The 23518-nt window shown below is 48.1% G+C and overlaps 1 long non-coding RNA gene across 2 annotated transcripts; it reads left to right on the plus strand.

The window, feature by feature from the left end:
• Window positions 1–1611: 1611 nt before the first annotated feature.
• On the plus strand, window positions 1612–22432 carry LOC140408455 (uncharacterized). 2 transcript variants are annotated; one of them, XR_011940109.1, is made up of 3 exons: window positions 1612–1703; window positions 4736–4897; window positions 20478–22432. It is a non-coding gene; the product is annotated as an uncharacterized lncRNA (long non-coding RNA). The 2 variants fall into 2 exon arrangements; XR_011940110.1 differs by lacking the exon at window positions 20478–22432 and adding an exon at window positions 7613–8604.
• Window positions 22433–23518: the final 1086 nt, after the last annotated feature.

Consider the following 23518-nt stretch of genomic DNA (forward strand, 5'->3'; position numbering starts at 1 on the left):
CTATCTAGCCACAGCTGTTGCTATAAGAAAGGTGAACTTTAATGTGACCCGATATTTGCATCCTCTAATGTAGAAGTGCATCCACTTCAAAGGCTCACTATATATATACACAACGGACTTTTCAAAGAAACTGATATGTCATACTGTATCAAAGGCTCTATAGGCTTTGAGAGATCCTGTCAACAAGAATCCCCTTAAACATACCTGTGCTTGGTTTTGAAGGTTTGATATCAGAATCATAAGTTAGTGCTTCATACAATATGGCTTGTTCAAGTGACACTGACAGTAATTTAACGGAAAAAGGCTCAGAAACAGAGAGATTTAACTTGTGTGGGGATTCTGCCATTGTCCTTCGATAGCTTTGGTGAAGGAGCTGCCAAATCGCCGAGAAATGGCATAACACAGTCTGTACCATTTTTCAGGGTTTCCAGACCTTTTCTACCAAAGTTAAGGTGGAAGAGTTGGAGATCCTTCATGGAAATTCATCCCCACAGGGAATAAAATCAGGTGGGATCACTGGAGAACGGCAGAAAATGAGACCTATCACTAGGCTCACCATGCCGATCAGGATATTCCTCCATCAGACTCCATCTGGACCACCATTTGCTGCAACGTGCCCACTTAAGGGCCTCAGTAGGCCCAAGCCTCCCTCGTCACCCCCCCACCCCCGCACAATTTCTGATAGGCGGAGGCATGTGAGTATGTGGTGGTGAGTATGTGGTGGTAAGATTTTAAGTGTCCCATACCCCCAACCTTCAAACCACGGTGGTGGAAGGTTAAGTCTAGGAGTCCCTTGCTTACTTTGGAATTAGCAAGAGTAAAAGTCATGCGTGCAACAAGCCAGTTGGAATTGCATATCAACTGCACATTAATAGGTTGGCCAATTTACCTGTTGATTGATGGATGGGTACTTGGATTGCAATCCATAGAATCCAAAAAATTTAGATCCGTTGACTCTGTCTCCTGCAGTTGTAAAGTTGGTCAGAGCTTGAAATATCCTTCAGAGAAAAGACAGTAGATATGGGAAATGGCACTGCACACTGCCGGCTAACTGATGTCAATAACCACTCTATCAAGATCTGAAGATGCCAATAACAGAGAATGAACACACTGGAACCAGCAAGTCTTGGATAACATGAGCTGGCACTCCCAAGTTTCTCTCCAGTCCCTCACACACACACACACACACACACAGTAGTAGGTAGCCTGAAACAGTGCATGTCCAACCAGTCAATAAAACGGGTGCAACATCTGGAAATCCTGAAGGATGTTTCTCTTTCATATATTCTGGAAAGTCGACCACCAAATGTCATCATCCAAATGGGAAATCAGCAATATCAGCTATCTGAAGCTGTGGAGTAAACGGTGATTTAGGAAAACGTCAGAGACTTTTAGGGCTCACAGAGTTGTAAAATGCAGCAGTGTCTAACTAGACCACAATGAAAAAAGCCACGCAATGTGCAAAACATTGCAGATAACACAGAAAGCCTTGAAATATAGTGCAGAGCAAAGCAGAAAGCAGAAAGGCAGAGTAACATTTCAGCCCAACACAATTCTGGCACTCTTTACTTATTAAATTCATGTGCTGCCAACAGTGAAATCTTATTCTCTTTAGTAAAACACAACACACTGTTCGAGGTATCCTGGCTGCGAGGGAAAGGAGAGGCCGCAGAGAGGCTGCAGAGACGTTGCTGTGAAAAGGGGTGAGCGTTTCCTGCTTGTGATTCTGGTTCGCAGAAGAACGAGGCATTTAATTTAATCGAAGCTGTTTAATTATCAAGTAAAGTCCAGACCAGAGTTGTGGGTTTCCCTATTGCAAATGACAGTCGCTTCTAGTTCTTGAAACAGCTCTTGATCTCTCTGTTGTGTTTTCATTTTATCCACAGCACTGGCATGCATGTAGTTCTGTCTGTACCCTCTGGAAGGAGGCAGAGCGGAGAGACCCTATGGTTTTTGCAACACTTACAAGCATTTGTTATTAATTTAGTTGCTAGCAAAACACACACATCACAAGATGCACAAGGCATCATGGAGGGTAAGGGTAGGATAATAACTTGTGCGCTCAGATTAGGTTTCTGCTCGGGATCAGCAAGTCACATTGCTTTCATATAAAAGTGGAATACTAAGGACTAATAATCTTCTCGTGATGGTTTGTTTAGAGAGGGGAGTAGTGTAATAACAAAAAAGACAAAGTAGAAACGCTGATAAGAACAATTTCTATGAGAACTTATGTTTTGTTGGAAAATCCGGCTCCATTTTATGAGAGCTGGGGTTTGTTGTCTCTTTATCAGGAGGTCATTTGCTGCATAAAGCAAGTTCTTAAGTATTTTATATGCTGTAACATGTTGTAACCCTCAAATTATGTTTGAAAAGCTTCGTTCAGATAAACAGTACCTGTTGGGGATGGTTGGACATATACTCCGTTGAGATTCGTCCGAGCGTAGTTGAGAGGGTGCACCATAAATAATGATCTTTTAAGAAACATCATTTTTGTCAGGCAATTTTTTCTGCAACAGGTTGGCGAGGTGGAAGACCTTAATTTATACTCCTTGCGAGGGATACCACAACCATTCGTCATCTTATGTTTTTAACACCAGAAAGACAAATTAACATCTCAAAATGTAAACTTTTTTGTGAAACAAAGATTGCCTGAGAGCACATGGGCATTGCGAAATACTAACACGGGTGTACACCGGCAGCTTACATGGCTTGGCCCAGATCCAAATGTCCCACTCAATTGTTTTAAAAGCATCAGTTGGCATTACTAACAGCTGCTGGACCAAACCATTTTACCCCTGATGACAATGGGTTATTGCTAGTAAGAGTAGAATAGGCTAACCAGCAGTGAGCCAATGCAATAGTTGCTTGCCTTCCAATTTCTCTCTGGTGCAAGGCGGCCAGGACTCCAGCCTTGCATTTGAATGGCATTCAGTAGTATTGCCTGCAGGGTATGGTAATGTTTCAAAAAAACCAACCCATACTGACTAAATTTACCACTTGTTCCTTTCCATTAATGGGACCTTTACTGCTGGCACGGAAGAATATTTCTAACCTTGCGCAGCAGTAGGAAATATACGATGGATTTATTATCAGTTGTTAATGCCCATCCAATGGAAAATCCAGCTCAGTAAACTGCAACAGTTTAAAGTGTATTTTAGTTTGTGGTAACAATATTAAACATTGTCATATGCCTCAATATTTTCTTAAAGAATATTGAGGCCAAAATCCTCATGGGAAGGATTTGCATGTTGAAAATTAACCTGTTTTGCCATGTTACTGACACACCTTTCTTGGCCAGCACGTCCAGGAGAGTGAGGTCTCAAACCCTGAGCTCCCAGCTCAGAAGCTGGGACCCTCTCCACTGTGCCATCCGACCCATCTCTAGAATGCCACTGAGAGCAGCTAATTGATCTTGGAGGGGTTCACTTCTCTTGGAGGAATGCCCTATTTGTTCCTTTGTGAGGTTCGGACTTGAACCCATTTTATTCTCATTAGGCCTTTTCTGCATTACATCTGTTGTGGCAGACTCCAACATTCCAGGTCTCTGCTGGGGTGGAAAGCACTGATGCATCCTAACATGACTGTGCCAACCATGCTGTCTCTGGGATTTAGGACAAAGGTTGGCAGTCTTTACATTCACTGGCGATGGGTTCTGCTCCATTGCACACATGCAGGTGGAGCAGGGCCAAATGAATTTCAGCCCAGTGCTTTTTGTGTATGAGGAGACACAATCAAATAAAGAGCTTCAACTGAAATGCACTATACTGCACAGGCAACTAAAGTAGTCACGGTGATTCCAAATGTTACTGTGTAGAATTCCAATGGGATAAAGCACTTCCCATTTACTCCTATTGTATAGAATTCCTGATCCAAGCATAACACTTTAATACAAAGTCCTCAACCAGCCAAAACATTAATCCCTGCGGTTACCCATTTTTAAAAATGGGCTTTCAATCCGCAGTGACGTTTTGCCTAGCGACGGACTTTTACAACTAGATTCAGTGTTGTGTAAAGTATGTTTTTGTTAGGGGTTTGCTGTGAGTTTTGCAAATCTTAAATGAATGACCAAATTAGCTGTGGACTTTGTAGTTTGCAGAAATTCTGATCCAAGCGTAATAGCTCTTGGTATTTAACATCCAATATCATTAAGCAGTACCTTAAAACATTTTGGGGCACTGTGCTCATCAGGCAGGTCAACCTGTGTAATAAAATATTCTTTATGTACTGGTCCAGATATTGGTACCACGTATATGCTTGCTGGAAGTAATTGGTGCGTGAAACGCACTTGGCCGACCTTTCGGCCTAGCTTCTCACTGAGTTAGGATGATTCAAGAGCCTTTTAAACATGGTAGCCGGGTCCCTGACCACATTCCCGGCTTTCCGATTTTCACCAGGGCCTTTTAAGGGCACTGGCTGTTTGAGCCATGAGCCCATACCCTTCAGCCTTCCTGTAGAACAAAGGGCTAACAGGATGGATGTACTAATTGTTACAACCCCCACGGGGGTCACGGGGTGTGGACCATCTGGTTCTCCATGACTTCTACTGAGTATGAACTTGCCTGGTAACAGGACGGGGCTACACTTTTAACGAGGGTAGCCCATGGAGTATAAAAACCCCGACCTGAGTGTAGGTCAGAGCGTGAGACCATTTGGGGAGTGGAGTAGTTAAGTGTACTTATTAATAAACAGTTCTTTTTGCATTCTACCCTTCGTTCCTTGTGATCACTTTATGCAGATTCGACACTGGCGATGAGGATCAAGGGGAGCTGCATCGACGCCAAGCCCGGTGAATTCGGACCACTTTTCAAAGGACTTAGGAGGCTGCTCTTCAACCCGCTGAGATGCCTCACATTGGAAAATTGGAGCGATTTGATGCAGGTACTGATGACATGACGAGGTACGTCGAGTGGATGCAATACTCCTTTGTAATAAATGCTATACTCGTGGATGAATGGAAAACGGTTACAGCTTGCGGGAGCGCCACATACAGTATCATTAAAAGTCTGGCCCAACCGGAAACACCTGATTTGCAGTCTTTTGCCGCCTTAGTGGCTTTAGTTGGGGGACATTTTAACTCCAAGCCACCGATAATTGTCCATCGTTTTTGGTTTCACACGGCCCACCAGAGTCAGAGAGAATCCAGTACAGACATTTTGTCCCACCTACTGAATTCTGCAAGTTCGGAGAGACATTAAATGAAACCTTGAGAGGCCGTTTGGTTTGTGGGATCCACGATGCAGCAACGCAACGGACGTTACTAGCAGAAACCCACTTGGATTTGCAGCGGGCGGTTGAGATTGTCATCTCCCGTGAAAGCGCAGAACAGGGTGCGGGATTCTCCAATCCCGCCAAAGAGTGTCCACGCCAGCGTAAACACCGTTGCGTTTTACGACGGTATGAACGGCCGCTCCCAAGTCTAATTTTAGCCCCTACAGGGGGCCAGCACGGCGCTGGAGCAGTTCGCACTGCTCCAGCTGCAGATCCCGGCGTGAACTGTGCGCCGCGGGATCCGCGCATGTGCAGTTGCGCCGGTGCCAACAAGGACATGCGCAGTGGCCTCCTTCAACGTGCCGGACCCGACGCAACATGGCACAGGGCTACAGGGGCCAATGCACAGGAAAGGAGGCCCCCAGCTACAGAGGCCGGCCCGCCGATCGGTGGGTCCCGATCGCGGCCCAGGCCACGTCAGAGGCCCCCACCAGGGCCGGACCCCCCTCCCCCCCCCCCCCCCCCCCCCCCACAGGCCGCCACCCGACCCTTACAAGCCGAGATCCCGCCGGCCCAGAGCAGGTTAGAACGGCGGCGGTGGGACTCGTCTCTTTTCCCATGGCCCTACGGCCCATCCGGGCCGGCAAATCGGCGGGAGCGTCCCGCAACCGGGGCCGCGCCAATCACCCCAGCGGCAATAGCGCCGATTCTCCGCACTGCGGAGAATCGCGTGCCAGCGTCGGGGCAGCGTGGCACGTTCGCGGGGATTCTCCGGCCCGGCGCAGGGCTGGGAGAATCCCGCCCAGGGAGCCCAGAAGCTCCAAGGCATGGCGGCCCTAAACTAGGGACCGTAGTCCCACCAGACAAGATCACGCTCCCTGTGACCGGGTACACAATTTGAATGAGGAAAATGACTCATTCCAGCAGCCGCACTGCGTAGTGGCACCATGTGTAGCTCCAATCCATGTTACGCTCCAGGTGAACGGGCACCCCATACGGATGGAGGTGGATACCGGAGCAGCAGTCTCTGATCAGGCATTCAGACATTGGTTCTATAGGACACAGGCCCAGGCTACTGGCCATTGCCATTGCTGGTACCTCGGTACGCTTGGTAGTGGTACGCTGGGACGGACCAAGCTTGCTGGGCCGCAACTGGCTACAGCACCTCTGCCTCGACTGGCAGCGAGTCTGCCGCATGTACCCCCTCGGACTAGAGAGGATCTTGGCGGAATTTCCAGATGTCTTCCAGGAGGGCCTGGGGACCAAAGGGTCAGCGGCCAAGATTAGTGTCGACCCATCCGAGTGTTATTTTCGTGCCCGATCTATCCTCCACGCTTTTATGCCTAAAGTGGATGTGGAGCTGCATTATTTGGAGAATGTGGACATAATACGCCCTGTGCAGCTCTCTGATTGGGCAGCCCCAGTCGTACCCATGATGAAGCCTGTTGGCTCTGTACACCTTTCCAACGATGATAGGACGATGGTGAACCATGTATCTCGCTTGAATTGGTGCCCTGTTCTGCGCATGGATGATTTATACACAAAGCTCAGTGGCAGTTGAATCTTGACAAAATTAGACATGAGCCACACGTATCTCCAGCTGGTTTTGGACCCAGTCTTCCAAAGATTTATGATGATAAATATGCAGAGGAGAGGGACTGAACGAATACAACCATCCGCTCTTTGGGGTCTCCTCAGCTTGTGCAGTTTTGCAGCAAGTAATGGGGAATATCCTGCGGGGATTGACACACATAGCGGTCCACCTAGTCAGTGTGCTGATTACGGTGTCCTCCAACCAGGAACATTTGTAAAATTTGTCCGAGGTTCTCCAACCTTTCGAGGCAGCCGGAGTTCGCCTACTCCGGGAGAAATGTGTGTTCCGTGATAGGCCCCTGTCCCTGAAAGGCCAATGGAGCTTCGTTCATTCCTGGGGCTCGTTAACTACTATGGGAAGTTCATCCCCAACCTAACCCTACTGACCCCCTTTCATTGATTATTGGAAAAGGGCCAGCCATGGGGATGGACTCCGCTGCTACCTGCAGCTTTAGAACATAGAATATACAGTGCAGAAGGAGGTCATTTGGCTCATCGAGTCTGCACCGACCCACTTAAGCCCTCACTTCCACCCTATCCCCGTAACCCAACGTCTTTGGACTGTGGAAGGAAACCGGAGCAACCGGAGGAAACCCATGCAGACAAGGGGAGAACGTGCATACTCCGCACAGACAGTGACCCAGCGGGGATCGAACCTGGGACCCTGGCGCTGTGAAGCCACAGTGCTATCCACTTGTGCTACCGTGCTGCCTTTCTCCGAGTTTAAAAAGCAGCTCTCATCATTGCAGCTGTTAAACCATTTCGACCCATCCAAGCCGCCCATTCTGACATGCAATGCCTCTCCTTACAGGGTTGGAGCCAACCTCGCCCATCAAATGGACGACGGGTCGGAGTGCCCCATTGCGTTCGCCTCCAGGGCGCTGGCCGACACAGAATGGAACTACTCGCAAATCGAGGAGTGTCTGCCCGTCATTTTCGGGATGAAGATATTTCACCAGTATATTTATGGACATGCATTCACAGTGTTCACGGACCACAAGCCTTTGTTGGGACTATTTTCAGAGGACAGGGCAAATCCCCCCATAATTCTGCATGGATCCAACACTGGGCACTACTGTTGGCTGTGTACGGATACGTACCAGATATTGTTCCCGTGCAAAGGTTCCTTACACAGATTGGTTTGGCTGCCTCCCCCTCCCCACCAGGCCACCGATGCCTGCTTCTGTTGGCGAAGTCATCGGCGCCTTACAATTCATGGACTCTTTGCCCTTAACAGCATCTTGCATTTGGGCTTGAACCTAGACAGGCTCGCAGCTGTCCCTTGACAGGCACATTATAGTATATGGGGCCCAACACCGCACTTTGCTGGATGACCTGAGGGCCTATACAACCAAGATTCCAGAGCTGAGCATCGAAGATGGCATTATATTTTGGGGATTGCGAGTCGTGGTTCTGGAACCTGGTCACGGCCCGCTCCTATCGAGCCCGGGGAATCCTAGAAGTCCAATGATTCTACGTTTTGAGTAAACTTCGAACAATGCCAGGTGTGAATTCCACAGATAACATTGGTCTTGGTATATCCATGCCTGGGGGAAGGTTCCCCCATCCAGGGTGATTCAATTGGAACATTCCGGAAGTTTGATCGTCAGTGTTGAATAAGTAACGGTCACCTGATTCCTTGGCAGCAGACATGTCTTCCGATATGTTTGCAGATGTTAGCCTTGGTTCCCCAGGTTCACTTCTCTTTGTAAGTTTGATATCGGTGAGATGATGGATTTGACCAAGGAGTAAGCATTGACTCTCATAATTCAGTTTGTAGATTCATAATAAAGCTGAACACTTATTAGCTGTAAGGTTGTGAAATACGCTGTTTACATGCAAGTCTTTTTATTCCTGCACATTGGAATTCACTCCAATTTATGTGGGTAATAGCATCATGAAAATGGAGCATGAAGCACCAAATCAGTGTGATCTATCATCCTTTAGACCTGCAGGAATCCATCCTCATCATAAAAGTACATCAGTCTCTCAGTTTTGCTTGAGCTAACAATGCATCTATGAATAACTGATTGCTTTATATTGTTGATGTCTGCAGTGGAAACCTGGAATAATCTTGAAGTATGAAATCTAAGAACAGATGTTAACTTGACAGCCAGTGGCACTGATGTTCCTATCCAGAAGATTGTCTGCAGTCACCTTGAAGCTTGTCACACAACTTTGTGGTGGCTCCTTTGCAAAGCTGAGGCATTATTCTTCTGCTAAACAAAGAACAAAGGGAAGTACAGCACAGGAACAGTCTCTTCAGCCCTCCAAGCCTGCGCCAACCATGCTGTCAGTCTAAACTAAAATCTTTTACACTTCCGGGGTCCGTATCCCTCTATTCCCATCCTATTCATGTATTTGTCAAGATGCCCCTTAAACGTCACTATCGTCCCTGCTTCCACCACCTCCTCCGGCAGCGAGTTCCAGGCACCCACTACCCTCTGTGTAAAAAACTTACCTCGTACATCTCCTCTAAACCTTGCCCCTCGCACCTTAAACCTATGCCCCCTAGTAATCGACCCCTCTACCCTGGGAAAAAGTCTCTTGACTATCTACTCTGTCTATGCCCCTCATAATTTTGTAGACCTCTATCAGGTCGCCCTTCAACCTCCTTCGTTCTAGTGAGAACAAACCGAGTTTATTCAACCGCTCCTCATAGCTAATGCCCTCCATACCAGGCAACATCCTGGTAAATCTCTTCTGCACCCTCTCTAAAGCCTCAACATCCTTCTGGTAGTGTGGCGACCAGAACTGAACACTATACTCCAAGTGTGGTCTAACTAAGGTTCTATACAGCTGCAACATGACTTGCCAATTTTTATACTCAATGCCTCGGCCAATGAAGGCAAGGATGCCGTATGCTTTCTTGACTACCTTCTCCACCTGTGTTGCTCCTTTCAGTGACCTGTGGACCTGTACACCTAGATCTCTCTGACTGTCAATACTCTTGAGGGTTCTACCATTCACTGTATATTCCCGACCTGCATTAGACCTTCCAAAATGCAATACCTCACATTTGTCTGGATTAAAATCCATCTGCCATCTCTCCGCCTAACTCTCCAAACGATCTAAATCCTGCTGTATCCTCTGACAGTCCTCATCGCTATCCGCAATTCCACCAACCTTTGTGTCGTCTGCAAACTTACTAATTAGACCAGATACATTTGCCTCCAAATCATTTATATACACTACGAACAGCAAAGGTCCCAGCACTGAACCCTACGGAACACCACTAGTCACAGCCCTCCAATCAGAAAAGCACCCTTTCGTTGCTACTCTCTGCCTTCTATGACCCACCCAGTTCTGTATCCAACTTGCCAGCTCACCTCTGATCACGTGTGACCTCACCTATCGTACCAGTCTGCCATGAGAGACCTTGTCAAAGGCCTTACTGAAGTCCATATCGACAACATCCACTGCCCTACCTGCATCAATCATATTTGTGACCTCCTCGAAAAACTCCATCAAGTTAGTGAGACATGACCTCCCCTTCACAAAACTGTGCTGCCTCTCGCTAATACGACCACTTGCTTCCAAATGGGAGTAGATCCTGTCTCGAAGAATTCTCTCCAGTAATTTCCCGACCACTGACATAAGGCTCACCAGCCTGTAGTTCCCTGGATTATCCTTGCTACCCTTCTGAGGTACCCTCAATAATGGAGCTTAGAGATTAAACTGTAAAGAAGGCTTTATTAAACTAAGAACTATGTTAGAGCTGAGACACGTGCTGACTGCTACATAGCCCATGAGGCAGCCCTTTATATATGGCTCACAGATGGGCGGAGCCCGAGGCGGAATCCCCAGGGTTCCAAGCCCGGTCTTAGAGGGGACATCACCTTACATGATTATAAGGCAGTAACCGTTCATCACATTCACCCCCTGTTTAAAAAGAGTCCGGCGGAGGTGAAGTGCCATCATAGGTCCATCCGTCTCGGTGGCCGGATTGTCCTCAGCGACCTCCTCAATTCGGGCGGTGGTGCGGTGGGCACGGACATCCCGGTTGAGGGCACATCCGGGAGCACAGTGGTCGGAACTTCGGTCCGGGTCGGGGCAGGGGGACTAGGCAGGGCCGGGGGTAGCGGTGCTGGCGCCGGCGGGGTGTGTAAAGGGGGGCGCAAGGGTGCTCACCAAGGGGGGGGTAGGGCCGGAAGGGGGTGTGTTGTAGGGGACGCGGGGTCCTGCAGGGGAGCGGTGTGGGAAGGGGCGTCTGTGGTGGGGGATCCAGCGGGTGCCAGATCTCGGAGGGAAACCGTATCTTGCCTGCAATCGGGGTACTCAACGTAGGCGTAACTGGGGTTGGCGTGGAGCAGCCGGACCCTTTCAACCAGGGTGTCCGTTTTATGGCTCCTCATGTGCCTCCGGAGAAGAACAGGTCCTGGAGCCATCAGCCAAGGTGGAAGCGAGACCCCGGAGGTAGACTTCCTGGGGAAGACAAACAATCGGTTGTCAGGGGTCTCATTCGTGGCCGTGCAGAGGAGTGACCTAATGGAGTGTAGGGCATCCGGTAGGACCTCCTGCCAGCGGGTAGTTGGGAGACTTCTCGACCGCAGGGCCAGTTGGACAGCCTTCCACACTGTCGCGTTCTCCCTCTCCACCTGCCCGTTTCCCCGCGGGTTATAACTGGTCGTTCTGCTCGAGGCGATGCCTTTGCTGAGCAGATACTGACGCAGTTCATCGCTCATGAACGATGTACCCCAGTCGCTGTGGACATAAGCAGGGAAACCGAACAGGGTGAAGAGGCCGTGCAGTGCCTTAATCACAGTGGCTGAGGTCAGGTCGGGGCAGGGAATGGTGAATGGGAAACGGGAGAACTCATCGATCACGGTGAGGAAATAGGCATAACGATTGGTGGACGGGAGGGGCCCCTCGAAGTCCACGCTCAGTCGCTCAAAGGGACCCGAGGCCTTCACGAGCCGAACCTTGTCTGGCCGATAGAAGTGCGGTTTGCACTTCTATCGGCCAGGAGGTTAGCGTCATGGCCTTGACCTCCTTGGTTGAGTAAGGTAGGTTGCGGGACTTGATAAAATGGACGAGCCGGGTAACCCCCGGGTGGCAGAGGTCATTGTGGATGGCTTGCAGGCGGTCCTCCTGCGCGTTGGCACATGTGCCGCGGAACAGGGCATCTGGGGGCTCGTTGAGCTCCCCTGGACGATACTTGATATCGTACGAGTAGGTGGAGAGTTCGATCCTCCGCCTCAAAATTTTATCGTTTTTTTCTTTTGCCCCGTTGTGTGTTATCGAACATATAGGTGACTGACCGTTGGTCGGTGACGAGGGTAAACCTCTTACCGGCGAGGTAGTGTCTCCAGCACCGCACAGCCTCCACAATGGCTTCTGCCTCCTTTTCAACAGCAGAGTGTCGAACCTCGGAGGCGGTGAGGGTTCGGGAGAAGAACGCTACTGGTCTGCCTTCCTGATTGAGGGTAGCAGCCAGGGCGATGTCTGATGCATCGCTCTCTACCTGGAAAGGGATGGTTTCATCCACCGCGTGCATAACGGCCTTGATGATGTCGGCCTTGATGCGGTTGAAGGCCAATTGAGCCTCAGCTGAGAGGGGAAATATGGTGGTCTTTAGGAGTGGGCGGGCTTTGTCCGCATACCTGGGGACCCACTGGGCGTAATAGGAGAAAAGCCCCAAGCACCGTTTAAGGGCCTTGAGGCTGCGGGGGAGAGGGAGTTCCTTAAGGGGGCGCATGCGGTCGGGGTCGGGACCTAGGACCCCATCTTCCACGACATAGCCGAGGATGGCCAGCCGGGTGGTGTGGAAAATGCATTTGCCCTCGTTATAGGTCAGGTTAAGGGCTCGGGCGGTCTGGAAGAGCTTTTTGAGATTAGCGTCATGGTCCTGCTGGTCATGGCCGCAGATGGTGACATTGTCCAAGTACGGGTATGTAGCCCGCAAACCGTCCTGGTCTACCATTTGGTCCATCGCCCTTTGAAAGATGGAGACCCCATTTGTGACACCGAAGGGGACCCTGAGGAAGTGGAAGAGCCGGCCGGCTGCTTCGAAGGCAGTATAGGGGCGGTCTTTTGGTCGGATGGGGAGCTGGTGGTAGGCGGATTTGAGGTCGACCGTGGAAAATACTCTGTATTGGGCGATCCGATTGGCCATTCCCGTGATGCGAGGAAGTGGGTAAGCATCAAGCTGCGTGAATCGGTTTATGGTCTGGCTATAATCCACGACCATCCGTTTCTTCTCCCCGGACCGGACTACCACCACTTGTGCTCTCCAAGGGCTGTTGCTAGCCTCGATGACCCCCTCTCCCAGTAAATGCTGGACCTCTGACTTGATAAAAGCCATATCTTGGGCACTGTAGCGCCGGCTCCTAGTGGCGACGGGCTTACAGTCAGGAGTGAGGTTAGCGAATAGCGAGGGGGGTGCAACTTTCAGTGTCGCAAGGCTGCATACCGTGAGGGGGGGCAAGGGTCCGCCGAACTTCAGTGTCGGGCTTCGGTGGCTGCACTGGAAATCCAGTCCGAGCAGCAGGGGGGCACAGAGGTGAGGGAGGATATAAAATTTGAAATGGGTGTATTTGGCGCCCTGGATCGAGAGATCCGCAATACAGTACCCCTTGATTTGCACCGAGTGGGACCCAGATGCGAGGGCTATGGTTTGGAATGCGGGATGGGTGCGTAGGGAGCAGCGCTTTACCATTTCAGGGTGGATAAAGCTCTCCGTGCTCCCGGAGTCGAAGAGGCATGCAGGGTCGCGCCCGTTGACCTGGACCTGCATCATGGAGTTCTGCAGGTGTTTTGGCTGAGTTTGGTCGAGGGTGATCGGACCCACTCGCGGGTAGTCGGAGTCCTCAGCCGAGTCAGACTCGTAAAATGGCCGCCGCCGTCGGTCGCACGTGTCGGGTCGAGAAGATGGCCGCCGACAAGATGGCCGCTCCCATGATTCGCACGAGGCTGATGACGTGTCAGAAGGGGGCGTGTCGGGTCGGTGCACAGCAGCATTGCGAGGCCTGCGGGCCGGAGAGCCTGATTTTCGGGCCGGCTATTCTTTGTTTTTCTGGCCCCTGGGTCTGGCCAGGCAGACCCTCGCAAATGCCCTTTCTTCCCACAGACGCTGTAGATCGCGGAGCGGGCTGGGCAGCGTGGGCGTGGGTGCTGGCCCTGTCCGCAGAAGTAGCACGGTGTGCCCCCATGGTGAGCGGGTCGCCGAGTGGCGCAGGCCTGTAATGTGGCTGAGTCGGAGGAAGTCCGGGGGGGGGGGCTCGCAGAGTCCGCGGGGTACGTACCCAAGTTATGTCGGGCCGCCTCCAGCGAGGAGGCGAGCGTTAGCATGTCCTGGAGGTCATTTACCCCGTTTTCGAGCAGCCACTGCCGGATGTAGGTCGAGCGTGATGTCGGACACGAAAACGTCTCTGATGTGCAGGTTCATATCAACTTCCCCTGTCACATCCTGATGGTCACAGTCCCTGGCAAGCGCGGTGAGTTTCTCAACAAACTCGTCTTGCGATTCCCCCGAGCGCTGCCAGCAGGTAGAGAGCAGATGCCGGGCGTGCACCTCATTGATGGGTTTGACAAACCGCTTGCGGAGTAACTCGAACGTTGCGGGGGGGGGGGGGGGGGGGGAGCCGCTAACCATGTTCATATGTTTTGGTCCTGTCTAAAGCTAGAGGATTACTGGAAGGAGGTTTTTAGGGTAATTTCCAAGGTGGTGCATGTGAAACTGGACCCGGGCCCACGGGTGGCCATATTCGGGGTGTTGGACCAGCCAGGGTTGGAAACGGGTGCGGAGGCAGATATCGTAGCCTTCGCCTCGTTGATCGCCCAGAGGTGGATCCTGATGTGTTGGAGGGCAGCCTCTCCACCCTGTGCCCTGGCGTGGCGGGGGGGGACCTGTCGGAATTCTTGACTCTTGAGAAGGTTAAGTTTGAACCGAGGGGAAGCTCGGAGGGGTTCTACAAGTCATGGGCATTATTCATTATGCACTTTCAAGAACTGGATAACACCGAACATTAGGGGGATGGGTGGGAGGGTTGGGGGGGCTGTGTGTATTAAGGGTGACTATGGGTAATCCCTGATTCATTTTTGTCATTTGTTTATGTAAACATGCGGGCCAATGTTTGGGGGTTGGTGGGAGGATGAGATCGTTGTTATTGTTATGGGGATTGACATATTGTTGCTGATTATTGTTTATTGTTGGTGGGTGTGATGCAACTCCTTCACCCCTTTTACATCCCGCTCTATCCCACCTGAAACATCTAAATCCTGGAATGTTTAGCTGCCAATCCTGTCCTTCCCTCAATCAGGTCTCTGTAATGGCAACAACATCATAGTTCCAAGTACTAACCCAAGCTCTAAGTTCATCTGTCTTACCTGTTATACTTCTTGCATTAAAACATATGCACTTCAGGCCACCAGTCCCGCTGTTTTCAGCAACCTCTCCCTGTTGTTATGGGCCAGGGTTTAGAGAACCCCAAAGCGTATCATGGAGTTCACCTGACCCACAACTTTTAATAGATTGTGGTATGGGGAGCACACGACCCACTCTACAGGTGTGGTACAGCAGAAATGGAAAAGTATTTTTGAAAGCAAAACAATATTTATTCTATGAACTCAAGTTAAACTTTTTAAAACATACAGTGAATATCTTAGCAGCCATTAATTCAAATACAACCCCCAAAGAATACAACACTAATTAATCCTTAAGCTGTCCTTTTAACATCCATAAGACTTTAAATAAAATCTTTTAACAGAAGCACATCAGGTTAAAGTCACTACTGAGAGCAATTATTAGTTTTAAATCACCAAAGGATCGATTTACAGTCTTTAGATTACAGAGGGAGAGATTAATACACCTTCTGGCTGTGACTGCAGCGATCCAGCTCAGAAAACAAAACTAAAACACACCCTGCAGCAAACAGCCTAAAACTAAAGTAAAAAGCTGACAGACAGCCCAGCTCTACCCACACTCAAACGTCACTGATAAACACCCATTTCTTAAAGGTACTCTCACATAACACTGTCTGCTCTTCCTCAGAGCCATAGTGGCCCTATTTTCTAGTTCTCCCTCAATTTTTTCACCTTCTGACCTATTGCTCCAGTGCCCACCCCCTGGAGGAGAGTGCAACTTCGCCCGCAGAGGCATATGTCAGGATTGCAGTGACAGGAGAATCTACCTGTATTGGTCCTCTTCCTCCAATAAAGTGAACAATTAATGATGAATTGCAATGGGGAAGTCCATTGTACTGTTATCGATGATGTTGCCAAACATTAGCAATGCCGTAACAAATGGCGCAGAGGTTCCTAACGCACTAATTGAACAGAGGAAATAAAAAGATTTGGAAATAGCCTAAAAAAATACAATCAATCTCTACGTGTGCCTATTTAAATCCTTTTTGGGGGAACAGTATATTCACTGGAGCTACATGTGGGTAGATGGATCACCAATACTTGCTTGGAAATAGTGAAAGATCATGTGAAGGACATTATTAAGTTACTGTGATCTCATTTTGATAGCAAGAACAGTAAACTGGTGAGTGCTTCTTACGTTTTAGAGAAGTGAGATTATAGTGAGATTAACCTGTTGCAGCAGTCAGTCCATCAAGAGGACGCCCATCGAAGTGTCTTGCTGCTCAATGACTTAATGCAACCAGACCACACATTTTCCTCTTCAGTACCTATGTGCACAAACCTGGCAAGATGGAAGTGCTCATTGCAAACCTTGGGACAAGCTGCTCACAATTTTTCATCTATTAATTTTAATGAGTGGAAAATCATGAGCAGCTTGTTCCTGAATGCGTGCTAAGTGCTTCCACCCTGCCAAGCTCTTGGACTTGAAGAGGGAAATCTGCCCCCACATGCTTGTTTGGAATACAGAAGCAGATAAAAATGAACTAAAACTATCTGCTGTTATCATGCCATACAGTGTAAACAAGTGCCTTCTTGCAATGTATCGAACCATCCCATTTATAAAATGCGCAGATATGCTGCTGTCTCTATTTGCGAAAAAATATTAATTAAAAGTAGATTACAGAACAAGCCAAGCTTCATTATTGACCTGCTGACATTTTGTTTCAATGCACAATATAGTCCAAGTTAATAATGGCCAGTTTGTGTCGCTTTCTTTTCCAAATATGTTCAAATATATGATGCTTTTATAATCCAATATTTTCACCAGGGGACAGGGCTCACAGGAAGTTATCTTGGGAAATTATGAATGCATGGAGAGTGATTTCTCTCTCTGCTAATTTAGTAAGGTAGGTGATTAGTCATAGTCCATGAGGGACCATCAGCTGCATTTAGAGTCCTTTTGCCAGGGCTTGAAAATTGCAGTGATGGGGAGAGGCTGGGTAGGCTAGGGTTGCTTTGCTTATAACAGAGGAGGTGACCTAATTGAGTTCTGCAAAATTATGAAGGGCCTAGATAGGGAAGACAGGAAAGATTTGTTTCCCCAAGGGGTCAATTACCAGGTGGCATAGAATGAAGATGATTGGTAGAAGGATTGGAGGAGACAGGAGGAAAAACATTTGAATCCAGAGGATGCTGGGCACCCAGGATTCACCATCCAAATTGGTGGTTGAAGCTGAAACATGTAACTCATTTAAAAAGGTATCTGGATCTGCACCTCAAGTGCTTAACCTGCAAGGCTACATCAGGTGCTGGAAACTGGGATTAAAATTAGTGTTGAGTTTTTCTCTCTTTTGCCAATGCAGACACGACGAGCAGAGTGGCCTCTTTCTGCTCCTGTGGTTCGAAGTGGTTATATGGCTTGGCAGGGAGGTGGCACCATTCTGCATCAGACTGGAGCAAGGCAAGGAAGCAGGCCTCAATGAACCACCATGGTTTGTACAGGGAATAAACCCATGCCAAGGGCATCATTCTGCACCACACTCTAGCCATCTGGGAAGCGGAGTTAACTGACCCCCACCTACTAATTTTAATGGATAGAAAATCATCCACAAATTCCCAAATACACTCCCTGAGAGTGTCTCGACACACTGGAAGCACTAGTTCATGGAAATACCCTTTAGATCACCCACCCTCAAATTCCTGCTTAAACCTACCCTGTATCATTTATTCAGAGCTACTAGCCTCCACATAGGAGACCAACAAAAAATTGATGGCCTGGAGTGATTTCAAATTTAGATTCTCAACTCTGAGTTCACATGGAAGTCAAGAACCACTTGAGCCCTGTTTCCACAGTTTATGATCAGACCCCACTCAGTCAGATTACTTTCCCATAATCACTCTCAGGTATTCCATTTTTACCATTGCACGTATTGTGCTTTTCATCACTCAAGGCATTCCACGTACAAAAATTTTAATTGACCTATCATAGAAACTAATCTGAAATCTGAGCCATTGCTTTATTTCAGAAAATAGCACAGTTCTGATTCAAAGGGTCCCCAGCTTGGATTTTGCAGGTTAAATTTCCAAATGCTTTACAGTTTCAATTCGTCGTTTGTGAGTTAAAATGCTTCATAATTTGGAACTCTGGCAGCCTTTTGTGTAATCCCAACTCTCAGCAGAAAGAATTTGCAGTCAAATTCTGGCCGGAAAATCCGGCTCCATTGCATTGCTGCAGTCAGAGCTCTGGATGTCTGGGGCCCTCTGAGTGTGGCATGCTTCTGGCATGGACCACATTGTGCCCATGCCTGAAAGGGCACTTGTGCAGAGGCTGTGCTTGTGCTAGAAGCTTCCTAATTAGTCAAATTGTGGCATCAAACTGTTGCTCCGGTTGATTTGATGGACGTATTCTAATCTTGGAATGCATTCCCTTGTCATTCAGCAAAGAGCATGCATTTCAGCTGCAAACTGGGCACCGGCCTCCTTCTTGATCAGTTTACTTGCCTTGCTTGCCAGCAGCTGCAAAATTGAAGCAACTCTGCTCCCTGGTTTGGCGCCAAAAACACATACCTGGACGGCGCTTTACGTCAATTCTTCATGCCGATTGTGTGACCTGCTCTCTGCTGCCGCTTCTGGCCGGAAGACTCCATACAGCCCAATCTGTATCTTTGTTTAAAAGGCGGCAGGCAACATTGTGCATTATCCATGACTTAATGTCCCTTTTTATAAGTGGCAACCTAAAACTGCACACAGAATTCTCACTCTATGTTGTATGGACTAATCATTATCCCGGTGTTCTTATATTAGGAAATAAGGATGGAGATACCAAAAGCTCTGATAAAATGTTTCAATCTTCCTTGGAAATGGGAGCAATGCCAGAGGGCCAGAGGGTTGCAAATATTACACACTGTCCCAAGGAGAAGAGAAATAGAAACCTGATAAACACAAGCCAATCATGTCAGTGGTACGAAAACATTGTAATGCACAAAATTAATTCTCACTTAGAGAACATAGGTTAATGTGGCACAGTCAACATTGATTTGTGAAAGGCATATCTTGCCTGACTAAACACATTGAGTTATTTGATGAAGTGACAAATAGGCAGCAGTAGATGGATATGGACTTTCAAAAGGCATTTAAATAAAATTGCCAAATAACTCATGTGGAAAATAGAAGCACTAGGCAGTAAAGGAATGGTGGTAACTTGGGTCCAAATTTGCTATGAGTAAGCAGGCAGAGAGTAAATGAATATTTTTCTGACTGGAAGGAAGTTATGTAGTAGAAACCCCTGGGCTCACCACCAGGAACATTACGTTTCTTGTTATATGTAAATTATTTGGACTTGTGTATAACGAGTACAGTTCCAGAGTTTGCAGATGATAGAAAACTTGGCAGCATAGTAAAAAAGGAAGGAGGATAATAACTGACCTCAGGAGTACACAGAATGCTGAGTGAAATGAAATGACACATGCCAAATACAATTTAATGCAGATAAATATGAAGTGATGGACTTTGCGTGGAATAACATTGTGAGGTAGTATAATCTGAATGGTGCTATTTTGAGGACCTGGGGATACATATTCCGAGATCTTTGTAAATGGCAAGGGAGTGGAGATAGATTATAGGACACTTGGTTTTGTAAATGGAGACATTGAAGATAGAAACAAAGTTATGCTAAGCCTTTACCAATCACTGGTTAGGCATCATTTGGAGTTGTGTTTGGGCTCCATACAAAAGAAGGGTGTCAAGGCCTTGGCTTTTTGCAGTTAGAATTGCAGAATAGTTCTAATCTAAGGCCATGGGCTGAATTTTACTGCCACAAATTGGGCAGGCAGCTCCCTCCCCCTGTTCCCATTTCTAGTGTGAACCCTCACCACGCCCCCCCCCCCCCACCCCCACCCCCACCCCACTCCACTCCACTCTGACATAAAATACAGCACAATGACATTGGGTTGGTAATCCACCATCACCCTCCCACATCTGATAATATGGAAGGTGAGTGGGTGCCAAAATCAGGAGTCTGCCACCATTTTGGGGGGGAAAATTAATAGGTTATTGAGATTGTTAAAGAGGCAATTGATTGTATTTTGTATTGCCCACTCTGTTTTTCAGTAGTTGCACGGTGTGGTAATCACCACTGTTGTATATATTAGGAGATGTGTGGTAAGGCCCTGTACTACAGGTACGGGGGTAGCCCCTGCCCTGCTGGCTCCGGCCAGTAAGCGGAGTCTAAATATGTGTGCTCCCCATACAGCAGCCATTTCGCCAGCTGCTGTAGGAGGCCACACATCTTAGAGTAAAAAAGCCTCAGTTGTATTCAACTCTCGTCTTTGTGCAATTGATCGTGCGTCAATTTATTACACTAAATTTTTCAGAAGTTGAACCTCCACATCAAGCCGGATCGCCTGCAGCTGGATCCGCAATCAAGCGACGCCAAAAAGGACTTTCAACACTGGCTGGCTTGTTTCGAAGCTTACATCAGGTCTGCACCAGACCCATTCCGGAAGCTCAGAAGATCCAGATCCTCTACTCGCGGCTGAGCTCCAACGTTTTTCCGCTTATCCAGGACGCACTGACCTATGATGAAGCCACGGCGCTACTGAAAGAGAACTACGCCCAGCGGACGAACATGCTCTTCGCCAGACACATACTCTCCACTCGTAGTCAGCTCCCTGGTGATTCCATAGAAGATTTCTGGTGTGCTTTAATTCCCCTGGTCAGAGACTGTGACTGTCAGGCCGTCACAGCCACAGAACATTCGAACCTCCTCATGCGGGACGCTTTTGTCACGGGGATATGGTGTTGCTAACTTTTGGCTGGCTCTCAAATGTTGCTCGTTGTGTCCTTACTTAATTTGCTCTGTTTCTATAACCTTTGCTCTAGAGTCGCCAGGTATCTTTATGATACCACCACAAAGTTCAAGTTCAAGTACTGATCAATAACTCAAAACACCAGTTAGTACGTTTCAAATCAAAACACATTTATTATACACAGTCAATCACTACTCATGTATAAAACTCTACTTACTAGACTATCTCTAACACTAAAAGGCCTTTACTTAGCTTTGGAACTGGCCCACCAGGTCAGGAGAACAAATGGCCTTTCATTCGATTCTGAGTCTGCAGACTTCAAAGCTGGTGTAGACTGGTAGCTAGGAACACCTATCTCGTAGCGAGCGTTGACTGGAGACTTACTTGGTTGGTGCAGCTACTAGGCAGGTCACGATCAAGGGTTGTTTCGAGCTGCTGAGAGGCCCTGCCAAGAAGGACAAATTGAACTTGGGGACTCTATTTTATAGTCCCCAGGGGCTTCACGCCCTTTTGGGCGAACCCCGTACCTGGTTCCAAGTGATTGGACTAAGTTCGGATCACTTGGATTGATTTCTTCAATACTGGAGCTGTTCCCTGATCGCTGGGTGGTTCCTAAGTGTCCATTGGCCTTCCTTTGTCTTGGCTCCTGCTGGCACCGAGGAGTCTGGCTTGGCCTTATTTACCTTAACTGTTTCCAATTGTTCCCGGGGATCGCTCATCAGTATGTAGATGGTTGTTAGTTTCAGTGCTGTCTGGGTTCCTGCAAGTTCTGATATACAGGAAACTTTGCACCTGCTTGTTTTTCCTGGTTTGACTGAATTTCCCTGCATTCTTAGCGGATCTCCATTTTAAGTCAGGAAGTGGCCAACCCAAGTGGCTACACACCCTCCTTGTGATCCCTAACGCGAAGCGTGAAGGATCATATAACTGCATCGTCTTCGCTGCCTGACCCAGTGAGCACTCTTCCACGGTCTTTACACTGACCATAACTATGCAAGAAAATTTTAACTGACAATTCTAAGTGGCGCTATGTCACAACAGGGACATGCAGTACAACATATAAAAAACGGTACCTCTAACTATCTTCCATAAACTACATTCAGTTAAACATCCAATCATACTAACTTCCTCACAATACAAAAATAATAGCAGCATTCACATTTTCCTCTGGCTTGGCGGTCAAGCACAGAGTTGTACAATCTTTCAGTTGTCTTTATTCACAAATGACGCCGAACGACTGTCCTTTATTGTAGATCAAGCGGTTCGGGGGCCTGGTTGAAACCGAAAATAGGGGATCTTATCCTGTATACTGGGGTGCGAGAGCGGTAGGCTCTCCTTCGCCATTTTCTCATGCGGATAGTCTGCACGATGCTGCAGAATATTGCCAATGCTAAAAGGGATTCAATTACATATGAAAGGGAGTACCACGTTATAAACCTATCACACCATGATGGTGTGTTGTTACTTGTCACTGGGCTCTGGGTGCTTTGGGGAAGTGAATTATTGACGGCTGTGGGGTTGGGGTCAGGGGGTTTGCATTCGCGCGTAACCGAATACAAATTATAATGATAACGAAAAACACGTATGATGTCTTTATTGTTCTCTTCTTTCTTCTCTTCTCTTCCTTTTCATCTGTTCTCTCTTCCTGGAGCTTCTGGAATTCTGTGGATCAAGCATAGTTTCTGTTACTATCTTGTTTAATATCTTGTACGTTAGCATGTCTGTCTTTTAGTGCCAATTTCCATTTATAATTGGTCACCATGTGTGACTCCCTCATTTTTTCTTTTTAAACCGAATATTTGGACAAGACATCTAAGAAAATACTGCCGTACTGCGAGCCGTCTCGCAGCCTGTGTGATTTACCATCCCAGTGTTTGAGGATGTAAACAGCATAGGGAAGCAACCTTAGGGTTGCCAAAACCAAACAGAAGAATTTTGAACGTAACGAGCCAAAATGGGGTGCGTATGGGCCGCAGCGGGTAAGAATTGGATGGAATCCCCGGGTAGGATGGTGATCAATACCGTATGTGCTCTACCCGAGCGTAGCTGACCAGAGGGGGGTCCTCAGGCAGGGCGGGGATCAATGCCGTTTCTCCACTGCCTGAGCAACCGGCAAGAACGGGTAAGAATGTGGTCGTCGTGGGGGGCTGCCTCTCGAATTAGGAGAGCAACTATGAGTCGGGTTCTGTCGACAGACCAGTTCCTCTGCACTATTGTCTGGGACAATCTTGTTCCATTAACAATTTTCTGTCGACAAACTAGTTCCTCTGAACTATTGTCTGGGACAAACGTGTTCCATTAACAGCCAGGGGGCGTTAAAGGGGTGGTGACGCGGGGCCGTGAAAAACTTTCCGAGTTTACACACACAACACTTAACGATAACACTAATCGAACAAACATTCAACAAACATGATGCAGGTTCCATCAGAAAGGACACCGTTTCTCCCAAGCGGTTCCTTTTTAAAACATCATCTGGACACCTCAGTTATCAGTTGCGAACAGGGTCGCAAAGGGGTTCTCGTTTTGGGAGTCAGACTCAATGTCATCATCTTCTCCCGGATGCCATACTCTTGAATGGATGAGGGTTGCTAAAACTGCATGGTGTG

This window comes from Scyliorhinus torazame, chromosome 3, assembly GCF_047496885.1.
Source record: "Scyliorhinus torazame isolate Kashiwa2021f chromosome 3, sScyTor2.1, whole genome shotgun sequence".
Taxonomy (NCBI): Eukaryota; Metazoa; Chordata; class Chondrichthyes; order Carcharhiniformes; family Scyliorhinidae; genus Scyliorhinus; species Scyliorhinus torazame.